This window comes from Hyla sarda, unplaced genomic scaffold (assembly GCF_029499605.1).
Source record: "Hyla sarda isolate aHylSar1 unplaced genomic scaffold, aHylSar1.hap1 scaffold_162, whole genome shotgun sequence".
NCBI lineage: Eukaryota > Metazoa > Chordata > Amphibia > Anura > Hylidae > Hyla > Hyla sarda.
The window spans coordinates 388,979-410,830 of NW_026608257.1; the positions used below are offsets into that span (position 1 = coordinate 388,979).

A 21,852-nucleotide genomic window follows, 5' to 3' on the forward strand; every position below is an offset into this window, starting at 1 on the left:
TAGACGAAAAAAAAGAAGAAAAAGAAGAATAATACGCCCAGAAAAGAGGCGAAAAGGAGAAAAACGTAAAAAAACTTGAAAAAAAAGTAAGAGGAAGAGAAGGGAAAAAAAGGTGGAAATGGGTTTAAAAGTGATTTCGGAGGAGAAATATATATATATATATATATATATATATATATATATATATATACGCGCACACACACACATATATATAAACGTATTCTCCGTTGAGATATTGCAGCCGCTGCTGTGTCCAGGCCCAGGAGCCTTAGCACTGTGCTGTGATGTCACTCAATACCACTGACATCACTAGGTGTAAACAACATCTCTCCTTTGCTGTGTATGTGACTATGGAGCTGTTTGGTGATGTCGTCTATTATGGCCTTCATAGAAGCAACAGGAGATTGTTGCATCCATCTAGAACCCTCAGAACTACAGTGCTATGATGTCACTCACTTCCACAGGCCTTGCAGAGTGTAAACAACAACAACCCAGCTTTGTTGTGTATGTAACCATAGGGATTTGTGATGTCACCTAGAACCTTCACAGCAGCGACAGCTTTATGAGGAGCATCAGCACTGCTCTGCCTGAGCAGAACCATCACCGCCATAGGTTGTCAAATAACCCGGATTTAACCCACACAGGTAAGTCCAATGGGGTGCAGGCATGTCCTCTATGCTTACAGCTTCCCGTGGGTGTTGGTTTGATACCGTTTGGGGACAGCCAAGGAGGCATCTGCAGGCAACAAAGGTAGGTGTGTGCTTGTGTGTGTGTTTCCTATGCAGATCCTAAGCCCAGTGTCACATGCAAGTAGGAGGAGTAAGAAGGGTTCCTGGCAAATCCGGGTTATGGATTGCATTTAAAAAGGCCCCGTGGGAGTGCAATGGGCCCCTGTCTTGCTGCTTAGCAATAATGGTATGGGTTTAGGTTCTGCTGTGTGTACTGGTGGTTGACTGCCCCCCAGCCCAGAGTGTGCATGGAAAATTGTCTGGCAGCCTCCCTGACAGCAAGCAGTGATAGTGCCCATGAAGGGCACCTTGTTGGGCCCGCCCCTTTCACGGTTATCGCTTCTCGGCCTTTTGGCTAAGATCAAGTGTAGTATCTGTTCTTATCAGTTTAATATCTGATACGTCCCCTATCTGGGGACCATATATTAAATGGATTTTTGAGAACGGGGGCCGATTTCGAAGCTTGCTTCCGTCGCCCTATGCATTGACCCGATATGGCAGTATCTTCGGGTACAGTGCACCACCCCCTTACAGGGTTAAAAAGAAAGATTCCTACTTTCATTGCTACCTGCTTGCTGGCTAGCCAGCTAGCCAGCCCTGTGGGCCTTGCTGCTGCTGCTGCTGCAGCCAAAAAACAAAAGGTGGTGCTGCTGCTGCTTCTGCTGCTTCTGCTTCTGCTTGTGTCTGGCCGCTGTTGGAGCGTCCAGGCACAGGACTTCTGCTGCTGCTGACTAAATGGCCTCCTTAATTGGATCATTTGAGTAGCCAGCACACCTGTGCAGGTAGGGCATGACATGATAGGCAGCTGCCTTGATAGCGGGTGGGTGCTGAATGTTCCTAATTGACAAAATAAGATTAATGCTTATGAAGAAATATAAAATCTCATCCCTTCCCCAATATCGCGCCACACCCCTACCCCTTAATTCCCTGGTTGAACTTGATGGACATATGTCTTTTTTCGACCGTACTAACTATGTAACTATGTAACATAACATGGGGGGGGGGGGTCTCCTGGCTGTTCACACAGGTGTGTCATTGCTGTACATTGACCATGCATTGCTTCTGTGGTATTGCAAAGGCAAAGACAAATGCTTCCAGCCATCCATTGCACTAATGGATTGGTCATCAGCTGGCTGTCTATGTCCCGCATCAATATAGACCAAAGTACAGAGGGTTAGGCTATGCTATTGTGCACCTACCTGATGCATCAGAAGGTGCGAGGCCCTTGCTAAATTCTGTGCACAGACTTTGAGATCTATGCTTTAGACTGTATCTAAACCTGCTCCAACATGGACTGACATTCTGGCCTACTTTCAGCCGATGCGACTTGTCTGTCGCTGAACAGTCGCTTTTTATGTATTCAGCACCTATGTATAATGTTGTAAAAATGCTCTAGAAGCTAAAGTCGCAGAAATGTCACACATATTTGGCCTGCAACTTTCTGTGCGACAAATTCAGACAGGAAAAATCAGTATAAATCCTTAGAAAATTATCCCCCAGTGTCTCCATCTGCTGGCGGTATTGAATAAGCATTGCTGCACTGATGGGGTATGCATTAGACGAAAAAAAAGAAGAAAAAGAAGAATAATACGCCCAGAAAAGAGGCGAAAAGGAGAAAAACGTAAAAAAACGTGAAAAAAAAGTAAGAGGAAGAGAAGGGAAAAAAAGGTGGAAATGGGTTTAAAAGTGATTTCGGCGGAGAAATATATATATATATATATATATATACGCGCACACACACACATAGATATAAACGTATTCTCCGTTGAGATATTGCAGCCGCTGCTGTGTCCAGGCCCAGGAGCCTTAGCACTGTGCTGTGATGTCACTCAATACCACTGACATCACTAGGTGTAAACAACATCTCTCCTTTGCTGTGTATGTGACTATGGAGCTGTTTGGTGATGTCGTCTATTATGGCCTTCATAGAAGCAACAGGAGATTGTTGCATCCATCTAGAACCCTCAGAACTACAGTGCTATGATGTCACTCACTTCCACAGGCCTTGCAGAGTGTAAACAACAACAACCCAGCTTTGTTGTGTATGTAACCATAGGGATTTGTGATGTCACCTAGAACCTTCACAGCAGCGACAGCTTTATGAGGAGCATCAGCACTGCTCTGCCTGAGCAGAACCATCACCGCCATAGGTTGTCAAATAACCCGGATTTAACCCACACAGGTAAGTCCAATGGGGTGCAGGCATGTCCTCTATGCTTACAGCTTCCCGTGGGTGTTGGTTTGATACCGTTTGGGGACAGCCAAGGAGGCATCTGCAGGCAACAAAGGTAGGTGTGTGCTTGTGTGTGTGTTTCCTATGCAGATCCTAAGCCCAGTGTCACATGCAAGTAGGAGGAGTAAGAAGGGTTCCTGGCAAATCCGGGTTATGGATTGCATTTAAAAAGGCCCCGTGGGAGTGCAATGGGCCCCTGTCTTGCTGCTTAGCAATAATGGTATGGGTTTAGGTTCTGCTGTGTGTACTGGTGGTTGACTGCCCCCCAGCCCAGAGTGTGCATGGAAAATTGTCTGGCAGCCTCCCTGACAGCAAGCAGTGATAGTGCCCATGAAGGGCACCTTGTTGGGCCCGCCCCTTTCACGGTTATTGCTTCTCGGCCTTTTGGCTAAGATCAAGTGTAGTATCTGTTCTTATCAGTTTAATATCTGATACGTCCCCTATCTGGGGACCATATATTAAATGGATTTTTGAGAACGGGGGCCGATTTTGAAGCTTGCTTCCGTCGCCCTATGCATTGACCCGATATGGCAGTATCTTCGGGTACAGTGCACCACCCCCTTACAGGGTTAAAAAGAAAGATTCCTACTTTCATTGCTACCTGCTTGCTGGCTAGCCAGCTAGCCAGCCCTGTGGGCCTTGCTGCTGCTGCTGCAGCCAAAAAACAAAAGGTGGTGCTGCTGCTGCTTCTGCTGCTTCTGCTTCTGCTTGTGTCTGGCCGCTGTTGGAGCGTCCAGGCACAGGACTTCTGCTGCTGCTGACTAAATGGCCTCCTTAATTGGATCATTTGAGTAGCCAGCACACCTGTGCAGGTAGGGCATGACATGATAGGCAGCTGCCTTGATAGCGGGTGGGTGCTGAATGTTCCTAATTGACAAAATAAGATTAATGCTTATGAAGAAATATAAAATCTCATCCCTTCCCCAATAGCGCGCCACACCCCTACCCCTTAATTCCCTGGTTGAACTTGATGGACATATGTCTTTTTTCGACCGTACTAACTATGTAACTATGTATCATAACATGGGGGGGGGGGGTCTCCTGGCTGTTCACACAGGTGTGTCATTGCTGTACATTGACCATGCATTGCTTCTGTGGTATTGCAAAGGCAAAGACAAATGCTTCCAGCCATCCATTGCACTAATGGATTGGTCATCAGCTGGCTGTCTATGTCCCGCATCAATATAGACCAAAGTACAGAGGGTTAGGCTATGCTATTGTGCACCTACCTGATGCATCAGAAGGTGCGAGGCCCTTGCTAAATTCTGTGCACAGACTTTGAGATCTATGCTTTAGACTGTATCTAAACCTGCTCCAACATGGACTGACATTCTGGCCTACTTTCAGCCGATGCGACTTGTCTGTCGCTGAACAGTCGCTTTTTATGTATTCAGCACCTATGTATAATGTTGTAAAAATGCTCTAGAAGCTAAAGTCGCAGAAATGTCACACATATTTGGCCTGCAACTTTCTGTGCGACAAATTCAGACAGGAAAAATCAGTATAAATCCTTAGAAAATTATCCCCCAGTGTCTCCATCTGCTGGCGGTATTGAATAAGCATTGCTGCACTGATGGGGTATGCATTAGACGAAAAAAAAGAAGAAAAAGAAGAATAATACGCCCAGAAAAGAGGCGAAAAGGAGAAAAACGTAAAAAAACGTGAAAAAAAAAGTAAGAGGAAGAGAAGGGAAAAAAAGGTGGAAATGGGTTTAAAAGTGATTTCGGCGGAGAAATATATATATATATATATATATATATATATATATATATATATATATACGCGCACACACACACATATATATAAACGTATTCTCCGTTGAGATATTGCAGCCGCTGCTGTGTCCAGGCCCAGGAGCCTTAGCACTGTGCTGTGATGTCACTCAATACCACTGACATCACTAGGTGTAAACAACATCTCTCCTTTGCTGTGTATGTGACTATGGAGCTGTTTGGTGATGTCGTCTATTACGGCCTTCATAGAAGCAACAGGAGATTGTTGCATCCATCTAGAACCCTCAGAACTACAGTGCTATGATGTCACTCACTTCCACAGGCCTTGCAGAGTGTAAACAACAACAACCCAGCTTTGTTGTGTATGTAACCATAGGGATTTGTGATGTCACCTAGAACCTTCACAACAGCGACAGCTTTATGAGGAGCATCAGCACTGCTCTGCCTGAGCAGAACCATCAACGCCATAGGTTGTCAAATAACCCGGATTTAACCCACACAGGTAAGTCCAATGGGGTGCAGGCATGTCCTCTATGCTTACAGCTTCCCGTGGGTGTTGGTTTGATACCGTTTGGGGACAGCCAAGGAGGCATCTGCAGGCAACAAAGGTAGGTGTGTGCTTGTGTGTGTGTTTCCTATGCAGATCCTAAGCCCAGTGTCACATGCAAGTAGGAGGAGTAAGAAGGGTTCCTGGCAAATCCGGGTTATGGATTGCATTTAAAAAGGCCCCGTGGGAGTGCAATGGGCCCCTGTCTTGCTGCTTAGCAATAATGGTATGGGTTTAGGTTCTGCTGTGTGTACTGGTGGTTGACTGCCCCCCAGCCCAGAGTGTGCATGGAAAATTGTCTGGCAGCCTCCCTGACAGCAAGCAGTGATAGTGCCCATGAAGGGCACCTTGTTGGGCCCGCCCCTTTCACGGTTATCGCTTCTCGGCCTTTTGGCTAAGATCAAGTGTAGTATCTGTTCTTATCAGTTTAATATCTGATACGTCCCCTATCTGGGGACCATATATTAAATGGATTTTTGAGAACGGGGGCCGATTTCAAAGCTTGCTTCCGTCGCCCTATGCATTGACCCGATATGGCAGTATCTTCGGGTACAGTGCACCACCCCCTTACAGGGTTCAAAAGAAAGATTCCTACTTTCATTGCTACCTGCTTGCTGGCTAGCCAGCTAGCCAGCCCTGTGGGCCTTGCTGCTGCTGCTGCAGCCAAAAAACAAAAGGTGGTGCTGCTGCTGCTTCTGCTGCTTCTGCTTCTGCTTGTGTCTGGCCGCTGTTGGAGCGTCCAGGCACAGGACTTCTGCTGCTGCTGACTAAATGGCCTCCTTAATTGGATCATTTGAGTAGCCAGCACACCTGTGCAGGTAGGGCATGACATGATAGGCAGCTGCCTTGATAGCGGGTGGGTGCTGAATGTTCCTAATTGACAAAATAAGATTAATGCTTATGAAGAAATATAAAATCTCATCCCTTCCCCAATAGCGCGCCACACCCCTACCCCTTAATTCCCTGGTTGAACTTGATGGACATATGTCTTTTTTCGACCGTACTAACTATGTAACTATGTATCATAACATGGGGGGGGGGGGTCTCCTGGCTGTTCACACAGGTGTGTCATTGCTGTACATTGACCATGCATTGCTTCTGTGGTATTGCAAAGGCAAAGACAAATGCTTCCAGCCATCCATTGCACTAATGGATTGGTCATCAGCTGGCTGTCTATGTCCCGCATCAATATAGACCAAAGTACAGAGGGTTAGGCTATGCTATTGTGCACCTACCTGATGCATCAGAAGGTGCGAGGCCCTTGCTAAATTCTGTGCACAGACTTTGAGATCTATGCTTTAGACTGTATCTAAACCTGCTCCAACATGGACTGACATTCTGGCCTACTTTCAGCCGATGCGACTTGTCTGTCGCTGAACAGTCGCTTTTTATGTATTCAGCACCTATGTATAATGTTGTAAAAATGCTCTAGAAGCTAAAGTCGCAGAAATGTCACACATATTTGGCCTGCAACTTTCTGTGTGACAAATTCAGACAGGAAAAATCAGTATAAATCCTTAGAAAATTATCCCCCAGTGTCTCCATCTGCTGGCGGTATTGAATAAGCATTGCTGCACTGATGGGGTATGCATTAGACGAAAAAAAAGAAGAAAAAGAAGAATAATACGCCCAGAAAAGAGGCGAAAAGGAGAAAAACGTAAAAAAACGTGAAAAAAAAGTAAGAGGAAGAGAAGGGAAAAAAAGGTGGAAATGGGTTTAAAAGTGATTTCGGCGGAGAAATATATATATATATATATATATATATATATATATATATATATATATATATATATATACGCGCACACACACACATATATATATAAACGTATTCTCCGTTGAGATATTGCAGCCGCTGCTGTGTCCAGGCCCAGGAGCCTTAGCACTGTGCTGTGATGTCACTCAATACCACTGACATCACTAGGTGTAAACAACATCTCTCCTTTGCTGTGTATGTGACTATGGAGCTGTTTGGTGATGTCGTCTATTATGGCCTTCATAGAAGCAACAGGAGATTGTTGCATCCATCTAGAACCCTCAGAACTACAGTGCTATGATGTCACTCACTTCCACAGGCCTTGCAGAGTGTAAACAACAACAACCCAGCTTTGTTGTGTATGTAACCATAGGGATTTGTGATGTCACCTAGAACCTTCACAGCAGCGACAGCTTTATGAGGAGCATCAGCACTGCTCTGCCTGAGCAGAACCATCACCGCCATAGGTTTTCAAATAACCCGGATTTAACCCACACAGGTAAGTCCAATGGGGTGCAGGCATGTCCTCTATGCTTACAGCTTCCCGTGGGTGTTGGTTTGATACCGTTTGGGGACAGCCAAGGAGGCATCTGCAGGCAACAAAGGTAGGTGTTTGCTTGTGTGTGTGTTTCCTATGCAGATCCTAAGCCCAGTGTCACATGCAAGTAGGAGGAGTAAGAAGGGTTCCTGGCAAATCCGGGTTATGGATTGCATTTAAAAAGGCCCCGTGGGAGTGCAATGGGCCCCTGTCTTGCTGCTTAGCAATAATGGTATGGGTTTAGGTTCTGCTGTGTGTACTGGTGGTTGACTGCCCCCCAGCCCAGAGTGTGCATGGAAAATTGTCTGGCAGCCTCCCTGACAGCAAGCAGTGATAGTGCCCATGAAGGGCACCTTGTTGGGCCCGCCCCTTTCACGGTTATCGCTTCTCGGCCTTTTGGCTAAGATCAAGTGTAGTATCTGTTCTTATCAGTTTAATATCTGATACGTCCCCTATCTGGGGACCATATATTAAATGGATTTTTGAGAACGGGGGCCGATTTCGAAGCTTGCTTCCGTCGCCCTATGCATTGACCCGATATGGCAGTATCTTCGGGTACAGTGCACCACCCCCTTACAGGGTTAAAAAGAAAGATTCCTACTTTCATTGCTACCTGCTTGCTGGCTAGCCAGCTAGCCAGCCCTGTGGGCCTTGCTGCTGCTGCTGCAGCCAAAAAACAAAAGGTGGTGCTGCTGCTGCTTCTGCTGCTTCTGCTTCTGCTTGTGTCTGGCCGCTGTTGGAGCGTCCAGGCACAGGACTTCTGCTGCTGCTGACTAAATGGCCTCCTTAATTGGATCATTTGAGTAGCCAGCACACCTGTGCAGGTAGGGCATGACATGATAGGCAGCTGCCTTGATAGCGGGTGGGTGCTGAATGTTCCTAATTGACAAAATAAGATTAATGCTTATGAAGAAATATAAAATCTCATCCCTTCCCCAATATCGCGCCACACCCCTACCCCTTAATTCCCTGGTTGAACTTGATGGACATATGTCTTTTTTCGACCGTACTAACTATGTAACTATGTATCATAACATGGGGGGGGGGGGTCTCCTGGCTGTTCACACAGGTGTGTCATTGCTGTACATTGACCATGCATTGCTTCTGTGGTATTGCAAAGGCAAAGACAAATGCTTCCAGCCATCCATTGCACTAATGGATTGGTCATCAGCTGGCTGTCTATGTCCCGCATCAATATAGACCAAAGTACAGAGGGTTAGGCTATGCTATTGTGCACCTACCTGATGCATCAGAAGGTGCGAGGCCCTTGCTAAATTCTGTGCACAGACTTTGAGATCTATGCTTTAGACTGTATCTAAACCTGCTCCAACATGGACTGACATTCTGGCCTACTTTCAGCCGATGCGACTTGTCTGTCGCTGAACAGTCGCTTTTTATGTATTCAGCACCTATGTATAATGTTGTAAAAATGCTCTAGAAGCTAAAGTCGCAGAAATGTCACACATATTTGGCCTGCAACTTTCTGTGCGACAAATTCAGACAGGAAAAATCAGTATAAATCCTTAGAAAATTATCCCCCAGTGTCTCCATCTGCTGGCGGTATTGAATAAGCATTGCTGCACTGATGGGGTATGCATTAGACGAAAAAAAAGAAGAAAAAGAAGAATAATACGCCCAGAAAAGAGGCGAAAAGGAGAAAAACGTAAAAAAACGTGAAAAAAAAGTAAGAGGAAGAGAAGGGAAAAAAAGGTGGAAATGGGTTTAAAAGTGATTTCGGCGGAGAAATATATATATATATATATATATATATATATATATATATATATATATACGCGCACACACACACATATATATAAACGTATTCTCCGTTGAGATATTGCAGCCGCTGCTGTGTCCAGGCCCAGGAGCCTTAGCACTGTGCTGTGATGTCACTCAATACCACTGACATCACTAGGTGTAAACAACATCTCTCCTTTGCTGTGTATGTGACTATGGAGCTGTTTGGTGATGTCGTCTATTATGGCCTTCATAGAAGCAACAGGAGATTGTTGCATCCATCTAGAACCCTCAGAACTACAGTGCTATGATGTCACTCACTTCCACAGGCCTTGCAGAGTGTAAACAACAACAACCCAGCTTTGTTGTGTATGTAACCATAGGGATTTGTGATGTCACCTAGAATTTTCACAGCAGCGACAGCTTTATGAGGAGCATCAGCACTGCTCTGCCTGAGCAGAACCATCACCGCCATAGGTTGTCAAATAACCCGGATTTAACCCACACAGGTAAGTCCAATGGGGTGCAGGCATGTCCTCTATGCTTACAGCTTCCCGTGGGTGTTGGTTTGATACCGTTTGGGGACAGCCAAGGAGGCATCTGCAGGCAACAAAGGTAGGTGTGTGCTTGTGTGTGTGTTTCCTATGCAGATCCTAAGCCCAGTGTCACATGCAAGTAGGAGGAGTAAGAAGGGTTCCTGGCAAATCCGGGTTATGGATTGCATTTAAAAAGGCCCCGTGGGAGTGCAATGGGCCCCTGTCTTGCTGCTTAGCAATAATGGTATGGGTTTAGGTTCTGCTGTGTGTACTGGTGGTTGACTGCCCCCCAGCCCAGAGTGTGCATGGAAAATTGTCTGGCAGCCTCCCTGACAGCAAGCAGTGATAGTGCCCATGAAGGGCACCTTGTTGGGCCCGCCCCTTTCACGGTTATCACTTCTCGGCCTTTTGGCTAAGATCAAGTGTAGTATCTGTTCTTATCAGTTTAATATCTGATACGTCCCCTATCTGGGGACCGTATATTAAATGGATTTTTGAGAACGGGGGCCGATTTCGAAGCTTGCTTCCGTCGCCCTATGCATTGACCCGATATGGCAGTATCTTCGGGTACAGTGCACCACCCCCTTACAGGGTTAAAAAGAAAGATTCCTACTTTCATTGCTACCTGCTTGCTGGCTAGCCAGCTAGCCAGCCCTGTGGGCCTTGCTGCTGCTGCTGCAGCCAAAAAACAAAAGGTGGTGCTGCTGCTGCTTCTGCTGCTTCTGCTTCTGCTTGTGTCTGGCCGCTGTTGGAGCGTCCAGGCACAGGACTTCTGCTGCTGCTGACTAAATGGCCTCCTTAATTGGATCATTTGAGTAGCCAGCACACCTGTGCAGGTAGGGCATGACATGATAGGCAGCTGCCTTGATAGCGGGTGGGTGCTGAATGTTCCTAATTGACAAAATAAGATTAATGCTTATGAAGAAATATAAAATCTCATCCCTTCCCCAATATCGCGCCACACCCCTACCCCTTAATTCCCTGGTTGAACTTGATGGACATATGTCTTTTTTCGACCGTACTAACTATGTAACTATGTATCATAACATGGGGGGGGGGGGGGTCTCCTGGCTGTTCACACAGGTGTGTCATTGCTGTACATTGACCATGCATTGCTTCTGTGGTATTGCAAAGGCAAAGACAAATGCTTCCAGCCATCCATTGCACTAATGGATTGGTCATCAGCTGGCTGTCTATGTCCCGCATCAATATAGACCAAAGTACAGAGGGTTAGGCTATGCTATTGTGCACCTACCTGATGCATCAGAAGGTGCGAGGCCCTTGCTAAATTCTGTGCACAGACTTTGAGATCTATGCTTTAGACTGTATCTAAACCTGCTCCAACATGGACTGACATTCTGGCCTACTTTCAGCCGATGCGACTTGTCTGTCGCTGAACAGTCGCTTTTTATGTATTCAGCACCTATGTATAATGTTGTAAAAATGCTCTAGAAGCTAAAGTCGCAGAAATGTCACACATATTTGGCCTGCAACTTTCTGTGCGACAAATTCAGACAGGAAAAATCAGTATAAATCCTTAGAAAATTATCCCCCAGTGTCTCCATCTGCTGGCGGTATTGAATAAGCATTGCTGCACTGATGGGGTATGCATTAGACGAAAAAAAAGAAGAAAAAGAAGAATAATACGCCCAGAAAAGAGGCGAAAAGGAGAAAAACGTAAAAAAACGTGAAAAAAAAGTAAGAGGAAGAGAAGGGAAAAAAAGGTGGAAATGGGTTTAAAAGTGATTTCGGCGGAGAAATATATATATATATATATATATATATATATATATATATATATATATATATATATACGCGCACACACACACATATATATAAACGTATTCTCCGTTGAGATATTGCAGCCGCTGCTGTGTCCAGGCCCAGGAGCCTTAGCACTGTGCTGTGATGTCACTCAATACCACTGACATCACTAGGTGTAAACAACATCTCTCCTTTGCTGTGTATGTGACTATGGAGCTGTTTGGTGATGTCGTCTATTATGGCCTTCATAGAAGCAACAGGAGATTGTTGCATCCATCTAGAACCCTCAGAACTACAGTGCTATGATGTCACTCACTTCCACAGGCCTTGCAGAGTGTAAACAACAACAACCCAGCTGTGTTGTGTATGTAACCATAGGGATTTGTGATGTCACCTAGAACCTTCACAGCAGCGACAGCTTTATGAGGAGCATCAGCACTGCTCTGCCTGAGCAGAACCATCACCGCCATAGGTTGTCAAATAACCCGGATTTAACCCACACAGGTAAGTCCAATGGGGTGCAGGCATGTCCTCTATGCTTACAGCTTCCCGTGGGTGTTGGTTTGATACCGTTTGGGGACAGCCAAGGAGGCATCTGCAGGCAACAAAGGTAGGTGTGTGCTTGTGTGTGTGTTTCCTATGCAGATCCTAAGCCCAGTGTCACATGCAAGTAGGAGGAGTAAGAAGGGTTCCTGGCAAATCCGGGTTATGGATTGCATTTAAAAAGGCCCCGTGGGAGTGCAATGGGCCCCTGTCTTGCTGCTTAGCAATAATGGTATGGGTTTAGGTTCTGCTGTGTGTACTGGTGGTTGACTGCCCCCCAGCCCAGAGTGTGCATGGAAAATTGTCTGGCAGCCTCCCTGACAGCAAGCAGTGATAGTGCCCATGAAGGGCACCTTGTTGGGCCCGCCCCTTTCACGGTTATCGCTTCTCGGCCTTTTGGCTAAGATCAAGTGTAGTATCTGTTCTTATCAGTTTAATATCTGATACGTCCCCTATCTGGGGACCATATATTAAATGGATTTTTGAGAACGGGGGCCGATTTCGAAGCTTGCTTCCGTCGCCCTATGCATTGACCCGATATGGCAGTATCTTCGGGTACAGTGCACCACCCCCTTACAGGGTTAAAAAGAAAGATTCCTACTTTCATTGCTACCTGCTTGCTGGCTAGCCAGCTAGCCAGCCCTGTGGGCCTTGCTGCTGCTGCTGCAGCCAAAAAACAAAAGGTGGTGCTGCTGCTGCTTCTGCTGCTTCTACTTCTGCTTGTGTCTGGCCGCTGTTGGAGCGTCCAGGCACAGGACTTCTGCTGCTGCTGACTAAATGGCCTCCTTAATTGGATCATTTGAGTAGCCAGCACACCTGTGCAGGTAGGGCATGACATGATAGGCAGCTGCCTTGATAGCGGGTGGGTGCTGAATGTTCCTAATTGACAAAATAAGATTAATGCTTATGAAGAAATATAAAATCTCATCCCTTCCCCAATATCGCGCCACACCCCTACCCCTTAATTCCCTGGTTGAACTTGATGGACATATGTCTTTTTTCGACCGTACTAACTATGTAACTATGTATCATAACATGGGGGGGGGGGGGGGGTCTCCTGGCTGTTCACACAGGTGTGTCATTGCTGTACATCGACCATGCATTGCTTCTGTGGTATTGCAAAGGCAAAGACAAATGCTTCCAGCCATCCATTGCACTAATGGATTGGTCATCAGCTGGCTGTCTATGTCCCGCATCAATATAGACCAAAGTACAGAGGGTTAGGCTATGCTATTGTGCACCTACCTGATGCATCAGAAGGTGCGAGGCCCTTGCTAAATTCTGTGCACAGACTTTGAGATCTATGCTTTAGACTGTATCTAAACCTGCTCCAACATGGACTGACATTCTGGCCTACTTTCAGCCAATGCGACTTGTCTGTCGCTGAACAGTCGCTTTTTATGTATTCAGCACCTATGTATAATGTTGTAAAAATGCTCTAGAAGCTAAAGTCGCAGAAATGTCACACATATTTGGCCTGCAACTTTCTGTGCGACAAATTCAGACAGGAAAAATCAGTATAAATCCTTAGAAAATTATCCCCCAGTGTCTCCATCTGCTGGCGGTATTGAATAAGCATTGCTGCACTGATGGGGTATGCATTAGACGAAAAAAAAGAAGAAAAAGAAGAATAATACGCCCAGAAAAGAGGCGAAAAGGAGAAAAACGTAAAAAAACGTGAAAAAAAAGTAAGAGGAAGAGAAGGGAAAAAAAGGTGGAAATGGGTTTAAAAGTGATTTCGGCGGAGAAATATATATATATATATATATATATATATATATATATATATACGCGCACACACACACACACATATATATAAACGTATTCTCCGTTGAGATATTGCAGCCGCTGCTGTGTCCAGGCCCAGGAGCCTTAGCACTGTGCTGTGATGTCACTCAATACCACTGACATCACTAGGTGTAAACAACATCTCTCCTTTGCTGTGTATGTGACTATGGAGCTGTTTGGTGATGTCGTCTATTATGGCCTTCATAGAAGCAACAGGAGATTGTTGCATCCATCTTGAACCCTCAGAACTACAGTGCTATGATGTCACTCACTTCCACAGGCCTTGCAGAGTGTAAACAACAACAACCCAGCTTTGTTGTGTATGTAACCATAGGGATTTGTGATGTCACCTAGAATTTTCACAGCAGCGACAGCTTTATGAGGAGCATCAGCACTGCTCTGCCTGAGCAGAACCATCACCGCCATAGGTTGTCAAATAACCCGGATTTAACCCACACAGGTAAGTCCAATGGGGTGCAGGCATGTCCTCTATGCTTACAGCTTCCCGTGGGTGTTGGTTTGATACCGTTTGGGGACAGCCAAGGAGGCATCTGCAGGCAACAAAGGTAGGTGTGTGCTTGTGTGTGTGTTTCCTATGCAGATCCTAAGCCCAGTGTCACATGCAAGTAGGAGGAGTAAGAAGGGTTCCTGGCAAATCCGGGTTATGGATTGCATTTAAAAAGGCCCCGTGGGAGTGCAATGGGCCCCTGTCTTGCTGCTTAGCAATAATGGTATGGGTTTAGGTTCTGCTGTGTGTACTGGTGGTTGACTGCCCCCCAGCCCAGAGTGTGCATGGAAAATTGTCTGGCAGCCTCCCTGACAGCAAGCAGTGATAGTGCCCATGAAGGGCACCTTGTTGGGCCCGCCCCTTTCACGGTTATCGCTTCTCGGCCTTTTGGCTAAGATCAAGTGTAGTATCTGTTCTTATCAGTTTAATATCTGATACGTCCCCTATCTGGGGACCATATATTAAATGGATTTTTGAGAACGGGGGCCGATTTCGAAGCTTGCTTCCGTCGCCCTATGCATTGACCCGATATGGCAGTATCTTCGGGTACAGTGCACCACCCCCTTACAGGGTTAAAAAGAAAGATTCCTACTTTCATTGCTACCTGCTTGCTGGCTAGCCAGCTAGCCAGCCCTGTGGGCCTTGCTGCTGCTGCTGCAGCCAAAAAACAAAAGGTGGTGCTGCTGCTGCTTCTGCTGCTTCTACTTCTGCTTGTGTCTGGCCGCTGTTGGAGCGTCCAGGCACAGGACTTCTGCTGCTGCTGACTAAATGGCCTCCTTAATTGGATCATTTGAGTAGCCAGCACACCTGTGCAGGTAGGGCATGACATGATAGGCAGCTGCCTTGATAGCGGGTGGGTGCTGAATGTTCCTAATTGACAAAATAAGATTAATGCTTATGAAGAAATATAAAATCTCATCCCTTCCCCAATATCGCGCCACACCCCTACCCCTTAATTCCCTGGTTGAACTTGATGGACATATGTCTTTTTTCGACCGTACTAACTATGTAACTATGTATCATAACATGGGGGGGGGGGGGGGTCTCCTGGCTGTTCACACAGGTGTGTCATTGCTGTACATCGACCATGCATTGCTTCTGTGGTATTGCAAAGGCAAAGACAAATGCTTCCAGCCATCCATTGCACTAATGGATTGGTCATCAGCTGGCTGTCTATGTCCCGCATCAATATAGACCAAAGTACAGAGGGTTAGGCTATGCTATTGTGCACCTACCTGATGCATCAGAAGGTGCGAGGCCCTTGCTAAATTCTGTGCACAGACTTTGAGATCTATGCTTTAGACTGTATCTAAACCTGCTCCAACATGGACTGACATTCTGGCCTACTTTCAGCCAATGCGACTTGTCTGTCGCTGAACAGTCGCTTTTTATGTATTCAGCACCTATGTATAATGTTGTAAAAATGCTCTAGAAGCTAAAGTCGCAGAAATGTCACACATATTTGGCCTGCAACTTTCTGTGCGACAAATTCAGACAGGAAAAATCAGTATAAATCCTTAGAAAATTATCCCCCAGTGTCTCCATCTGCTGGCGGTATTGAATAAGCATTGCTGCACTGATGGGGTATGCATTAGACGAAAAAAAAGAAGAAAAAGAAGAATAATACGCCCAGAAAAGAGGCGAAAAGGAGAAAAACGTAAAAAAACGTGAAAAAAAAGTAAGAGGAAGAGAAGGGAAAAAAAGGTGGAAATGGGTTTAAAAGTGATTTCGGCGGAGAAATATATATATATATATATATATATATATATATATATATATATATATATATACGCGCACACACACACATATATATAAACGTATTCTCCGTTGAGATATTGCAGCCGCTGCTGTGTCCAGGCCCAGGAGCCTTAGCACTGTGCTGTGATGTCACTCAATACCACTGACATCACTAGGTGTAAACAACATCTCTCCTTTGCTGTGTATGTGACTATGGAGCTGTTTGGTGATGTCGTCTATTATGGCCTTCATAGAAGCAACAGGAGATTGTTGCATCCATCTAGAACCCTCAGAACTACAGTGCTATGATGTCACTCACTTCCACAGGCCTTGCAGAGTGTAAACAACAACAACCCAGCTGTGTTGTGTATGTAACCATAGGGATTTGTGATGTCACCTAGAACCTTCACAGCAGCGACAGCTTTATGAGGAGCATCAGCACTGCTCTGCCTGAGCAGAACCATCACCGCCATAGGTTGTCAAATAACCCGGATTTAACCCACACAGGTAAGTCCAATGGGGTGCAGGCATGTCCTCTATGCTTACAGCTTCCCGTGGGTGTTGGTTTGATACCGTTTGGGGACAGCCAAGGAGGCATCTGCAGGCAACAAAGGTAGGTGTGTGCTTGTGTGTGTGTTTCCTATGCAGATCCTAAGCCCAGTGTCACATGCAAGTAGGAGGAGTAAGAAGGGTTCCTGGCAAATCCGGGTTATGGATTGCATTTAAAAAGGCCCCGTGGGAGTGCAATGGGCCCCTGTCTTGCTGCTTAGCAATAATGGTATGGGTTTAGGTTCTGCTGTGTGTACTGGTGGTTGACTGCCCCCCAGCCCAGAGTGTGCATGGAAAATTGTCTGGCAGCCTCCCTGACAGCAAGCAGTGATAGTGCCCATGAAGGGCACCTTGTTGGGCCCGCCCCTTTCACGGTTATCGCTTCTCGGCCTTTTGGCTAAGATCAAGTGTAGTATCTGTTCTTATCAGTTTAATATCTGATACGTCCCCTATCTGGGGACCATATATTAAATGGATTTTTGAGAACGGGGGCCGATTTCGAAGCTTGCTTCCGTCGCCCTATGCATTGACCCGATATGGCAGTATCTTCGGGTACAGTGCACCACCCCCTTACAGGGTTAAAAAGAAAGATTCCTACTTTCATTGCTACCTGCTTGCTGGCTAGCCAGCTAGCCAGCCCTGTGGGCCTTGCTGCTGCTGCTGCAGCCAAAAAACAAAAGGTGGTGCTGCTGCTGCTTCTGCTGCTTCTACTTCTGCTTGTGTCTGGCCGCTGTTGGAGCGTCCAGGCACAGGACTTCTGCTGCTGCTGACTAAATGGCCTCCTTAATTGGATCATTTGAGTAGCCAGCACACCTGTGCAGGTAGGGCATGACATGATAGGCAGCTGCCTTGATAGCGGGTGGGTGCTGAATGTTCCTAATTGACAAAATAAGATTAATGCTTATGAAGAAATATAAAATCTCATCCCTTCCCCAATATCGCGCCACACCCCTACCCCTTAATTCCCTGGTTGAACTTGATGGACATATGTCTTTTTTCGACCGTACTAACTATGTAACTATGTATCATAACATGGGGGGGGGGGGGGGGGTCTCCTGGCTGTTCACACAGGTGTGTCATTGCTGTACATCGACCATGCATTGCTTCTGTGGTATTGCAAAGGCAAAGACAAATGCTTCCAGCCATCCATTGCACTAATGGATTGGTCATCAGCTGGCTGTCTATGTCCCGCATCAATATAGACCAAAGTACAGAGGGTTAGGCTATGCTATTGTGCACCTACCTGATGCATCAGAAGGTGCGAGGCCCTTGCTAAATTCTGTGCACAGACTTTGAGATCTATGCTTTAGACTGTATCTAAACCTGCTCCAACATGGACTGACATTCTGGCCTACTTTCAGCCAATGCGACTTGTCTGTCGCTGAACAGTCGCTTTTTATGTATTCAGCACCTATGTATAATGTTGTAAAAATGCTCTAGAAGCTAAAGTCGCAGAAATGTCACACATATTTGGCCTGCAACTTTCTGTGCGACAAATTCAGACAGGAAAAATCAGTATAAATCCTTAGAAAATTATCCCCCAGTGTCTCCATCTGCTGGCGGTATTGAATAAGCATTGCTGCACTGATGGGGTATGCATTAGACGAAAAAAAAGAAGAAAAAGAAGAATAATACGCCCAGAAAAGAGGCGAAAAGGAGAAAAACGTAAAAAAACGTGAAAAAAAAGTAAGAGGAAGAGAAGGGAAAAAAAGGTGGAAATGGGTTTAAAAGTGATTTCGGCGGAGAAATATATATATATATATATATATATATATATATATATATATATATACGCGCACACACACACATATATATAAACGTATTCTCCGTTGAGATATTGCAGCCGCTGCTGTGTCCAGGCCCAGGAGCCTTAGCACTGTGCTGTGATGTCACTCAATACCACTGACATCACTAGGTGTAAACAACATCTCTCCTTTGCTGTGTATGTGACTATGGAGCTGTTTGGTGATGTCGTCTATTATGGCCTTCATAGAAGCAACAGGAGATTGTTGCATCCATCTAGAACCCTCAGAACTACAGTGCTATGATGTCACTCACTTCCACAGGCCTTGCAGAGTGTAAACAACAACAACCCAGCTGTGTTGTGTATGTAACCATAGGGATTTGTGATGTCACCTAGAACCTTCACAGCAGCGACAGCTTTATGAGGAGCATCAGCACTGCTCTGCCTGAGCAGAACCATCACCGCCATAGGTTGTCAAATAACCCGGATTTAACCCACACAGGTAAGTCCAATGGGGTGCAGGCATGTCCTCTATGCTTACAGCTTCCCGTGGGTGTTGGTTTGATACCGTTTGGGGACAGCCAAGGAGGCATCTGCAGGCAACAAAGGTAGGTGTGTGCTTGTGTGTGTGTTTCCTATGCAGATCCTAAGCCCAGTGTCACATGCAAGTAGGAGGAGTAAGAAGGGTTCCTGGCAAATCCGGGTTATGGATTGCATTTAAAAAGGCCCCGTGGGAGTGCAATGGGCCCCTGTCTTGCTGCTTAGCAATAATGGTATGGGTTTAGGTTCTGCTGTGTGTACTGGTGGTTGACTGCCCCCCAGCCCAGAGTGTGCATGGAAAATTGTCTGGCAGCCTCCCTGACAGCAAGCAGTGATAGTGCCCATGAAGGGCACCTTGTTGGGCCCGCCCCTTTCACGGTTATCGCTTCTCGGCCTTTTGGCTAAGATCAAGTGTAGTATCTGTTCTTATCAGTTTAATATCTGATACGTCCCCTATCTGGGGACCATATATTAAATGGATTTTTGAGAACGGGGGCCGATTTCGAAGCTTGCTTCCGTCGCCCTATGCATTGACCCGATATGGCAGTATCTTCGGGTACAGTGCACCACCCCCTTACAGGGTTAAAAAGAAAGATTCCTACTTTCATTGCTACCTGCTTGCTGGCTAGCCAGCTAGCCAGCCCTGTGGGCCTTGCTGCTGCTGCTGCAGCCAAAAAACAAAAGGTGGTGCTGCTGCTGCTTCTGCTGCTTCTACTTCTGCTTGTGTCTGGCCGCTGTTGGAGCGTCCAGGCACAGGACTTCTGCTGCTGCTGACTAAATGGCCTCCTTAATTGGATCATTTGAGTAGCCAGCACACCTGTGCAGGTAGGGCATGACATGATAGGCAGCTGCCTTGATAGCGGGTGGGTGCTGAATGTTCCTAATTGACAAAATAAGATTAATGCTTATGAAGAAATATAAAATCTCATCCCTTCCCCAATATCGTGCCACACCCCTACCCCTTAATTCCCTGGTTGAACTTGATGGACATATGTCTTTTTTCGACCGTACTAACTATGTAACTATGTATCATAACATGGGGGGGGGGGGGGGGGTCTCCTGGCTGTTCACACAGGTGTGTCATTGCTGTACATCGACCATGCATTGCTTCTGTGGTATTGCAAAGGCAAAGACAAATGCTTCCAGCCATCCATTGCACTAATGGATTGGTCATCAGCTGGCTGTCTATGTCCCGCATCAATATAGACCAAAGTACAGAGGGTTAGGCTATGCTATTGTGCACCTACCTGATGCATCAGAAGGTGCGAGGCCCTTGCTAAATTCTGTGCACAGACTTTGAGATCTATGCTTTAGACTGTATCTAAACCTGCTCCAACATGGACTGACATTCTGGCCTACTTTCAGCCAATGCGACTTGTCTGTCGCTGAACAGTCGCTTTTTATGTATTCAGCACCTATGTATAATGTTGTAAAAATGCTCTAGAAGCTAAAGTCGCAGAAATGTCACACATATTTGGCCTGCAACTTTCTGTGCGACAAATTCAGACAGGAAAAATCAGTATAAATCCTTAGAAAATTATCCCCCAGTGTCTCCATCTGCTGGCGGTATTGAATAAGCATTGCTGCACTGATGGGGTATGCATTAGACGAAAAAAAAGAAGAAAAAGAAGAATAATACGCCCAGAAAAGAGGCGAAAAGGAGAAAAACGTAAAAAAACGTGAAAAAAAAGTAAGAGGAAGAGAAGGGAAAAAAAGGTGGAAATGGGTTTAAAAGTGATTTCGGCGGAGAAATATATATATATATATATATATATATATATATATATATATATATACGCGCACACACACACATATATATAAACGTATTCTCCGTTGAGATATTGCAGCCGCTGCTGTGTCCAGGCCCAGGAGCCTTAGCACTGTGCTGTGATGTCACTCAATACCACTGACATCACTAGGTGTAAACAACATCTCTCCTTTGCTGTGTATGTGACTATGGAGCTGTTTGGTGATGTCGTCTATTATGGCCTTCATAGAAGCAACAGGAGATTGTTGCATCCATCTTGAACCCTCAGAACTACAGTGCTATGATGTCACTCACTTCCACAGGCCTTGCAGAGTGTAAACAACAACAACCCAGCTTTGTTGTGTATGTAACCATAGGGATTTGTGATGTCACCTAGAATTTTCACAGCAGCGACAGCTTTATGAGGAGCATCAGCACTGCTCTGCCTGAGCAGAACCATCACCGCCATAGGTTGTCAAATAACCCGGATTTAACCCACACAGGTAAGTCCAATGGGGTGCAGGCATGTCCTCTATGCTTACAGCTTCCCGTGGGTGTTGGTTTGATACCGTTTGGGGACAGCCAAGGAGGCATCTGCAGGCAACAAAGGTAGGTGTGTGCTTGTGTGTGTGTTTCCTATGCAGATCCTAAGCCCAGTGTCACATGCAAGTAGGAGGAGTAAGAAGGGTTCCTGGCAAATCCGGGTTATGGATTGCATTTAAAAAGGCCCCGTGGGAGTGCAATGGGCCCCTGTCTTGCTGCTTAGCAATAATGGTATGGGTTTAGGTTCTGCTGTGTGTACTGGTGGTTGACTGCCCCCCAGCCCAGAGTGTGCATGGAAAATTGTCTGGCAGCCTCCCTGACAGCAAGCAGTGATAGTGCCCATGAAGGGCACCTTGTTGGGCCCGCCCCTTTCACGGTTATCGCTTCTCGGCCTTTTGGCTAAGATCAAGTGTAGTATCTGTTCTTATCAGTTTAATATCTGATACGTCCCCTATCTGGGGACCATATATTAAATGGATTTTTGAGAACGGGGGCCGATTTCGAAGCTTGCTTCCGTCGCCCTATGCATTGACCCGATATGGCAGTATCTTCGGGTACAGTGCACCACCCCCTTACAGGGTTAA

The 21,852-nt window shown here is 46.0% G+C and overlaps 10 non-coding genes across 10 annotated transcripts; all 10 read left to right on the forward strand.

The window, feature by feature from the left end:
* Positions 1-1,063: 1,063 nt before the first annotated feature.
* LOC130311096 (U2 spliceosomal RNA) lies at positions 1,064-1,254 on the forward strand. Its single transcript, XR_008859536.1, has one exon. It is a non-coding gene; the product is annotated as a U2 spliceosomal RNA (small nuclear RNA).
* A 2,075-nt stretch (positions 1,255-3,329) lies between these two features.
* LOC130311222 (U2 spliceosomal RNA) lies at positions 3,330-3,520 on the forward strand. Its single transcript, XR_008859635.1, has one exon. It is a non-coding gene; the product is annotated as a U2 spliceosomal RNA (small nuclear RNA).
* Positions 3,521-5,615: 2,095 nt separating this feature from the next.
* On the forward strand, positions 5,616-5,806 carry LOC130311153 (U2 spliceosomal RNA). Its single transcript, XR_008859591.1, has one exon. It is a non-coding gene; the product is annotated as a U2 spliceosomal RNA (small nuclear RNA).
* A 2,106-nt stretch (positions 5,807-7,912) lies between these two features.
* LOC130311097 (U2 spliceosomal RNA) lies at positions 7,913-8,103 on the forward strand. The gene has a single exon (XR_008859537.1). It is a non-coding gene; the product is annotated as a U2 spliceosomal RNA (small nuclear RNA).
* A 2,094-nt stretch (positions 8,104-10,197) lies between these two features.
* Positions 10,198-10,388, forward strand: LOC130311145 (U2 spliceosomal RNA). Its single transcript, XR_008859584.1, has one exon. It is a non-coding gene; the product is annotated as a U2 spliceosomal RNA (small nuclear RNA).
* Positions 10,389-12,492: 2,104 nt separating this feature from the next.
* On the forward strand, positions 12,493-12,683 carry LOC130311098 (U2 spliceosomal RNA). The gene has a single exon (XR_008859539.1). It is a non-coding gene; the product is annotated as a U2 spliceosomal RNA (small nuclear RNA).
* Positions 12,684-14,779: 2,096 nt separating this feature from the next.
* Positions 14,780-14,970, forward strand: LOC130311099 (U2 spliceosomal RNA). Its single transcript, XR_008859540.1, has one exon. It is a non-coding gene; the product is annotated as a U2 spliceosomal RNA (small nuclear RNA).
* Positions 14,971-17,071: 2,101 nt separating this feature from the next.
* Positions 17,072-17,262, forward strand: LOC130311100 (U2 spliceosomal RNA). Its single transcript, XR_008859541.1, has one exon. It is a non-coding gene; the product is annotated as a U2 spliceosomal RNA (small nuclear RNA).
* A 2,097-nt stretch (positions 17,263-19,359) lies between these two features.
* On the forward strand, positions 19,360-19,550 carry LOC130311101 (U2 spliceosomal RNA). Its single transcript, XR_008859542.1, has one exon. It is a non-coding gene; the product is annotated as a U2 spliceosomal RNA (small nuclear RNA).
* Positions 19,551-21,647: 2,097 nt separating this feature from the next.
* On the forward strand, positions 21,648-21,838 carry LOC130311102 (U2 spliceosomal RNA). The gene has a single exon (XR_008859543.1). It is a non-coding gene; the product is annotated as a U2 spliceosomal RNA (small nuclear RNA).
* The last annotated feature ends 14 nt before the right edge of the window (positions 21,839-21,852 follow it).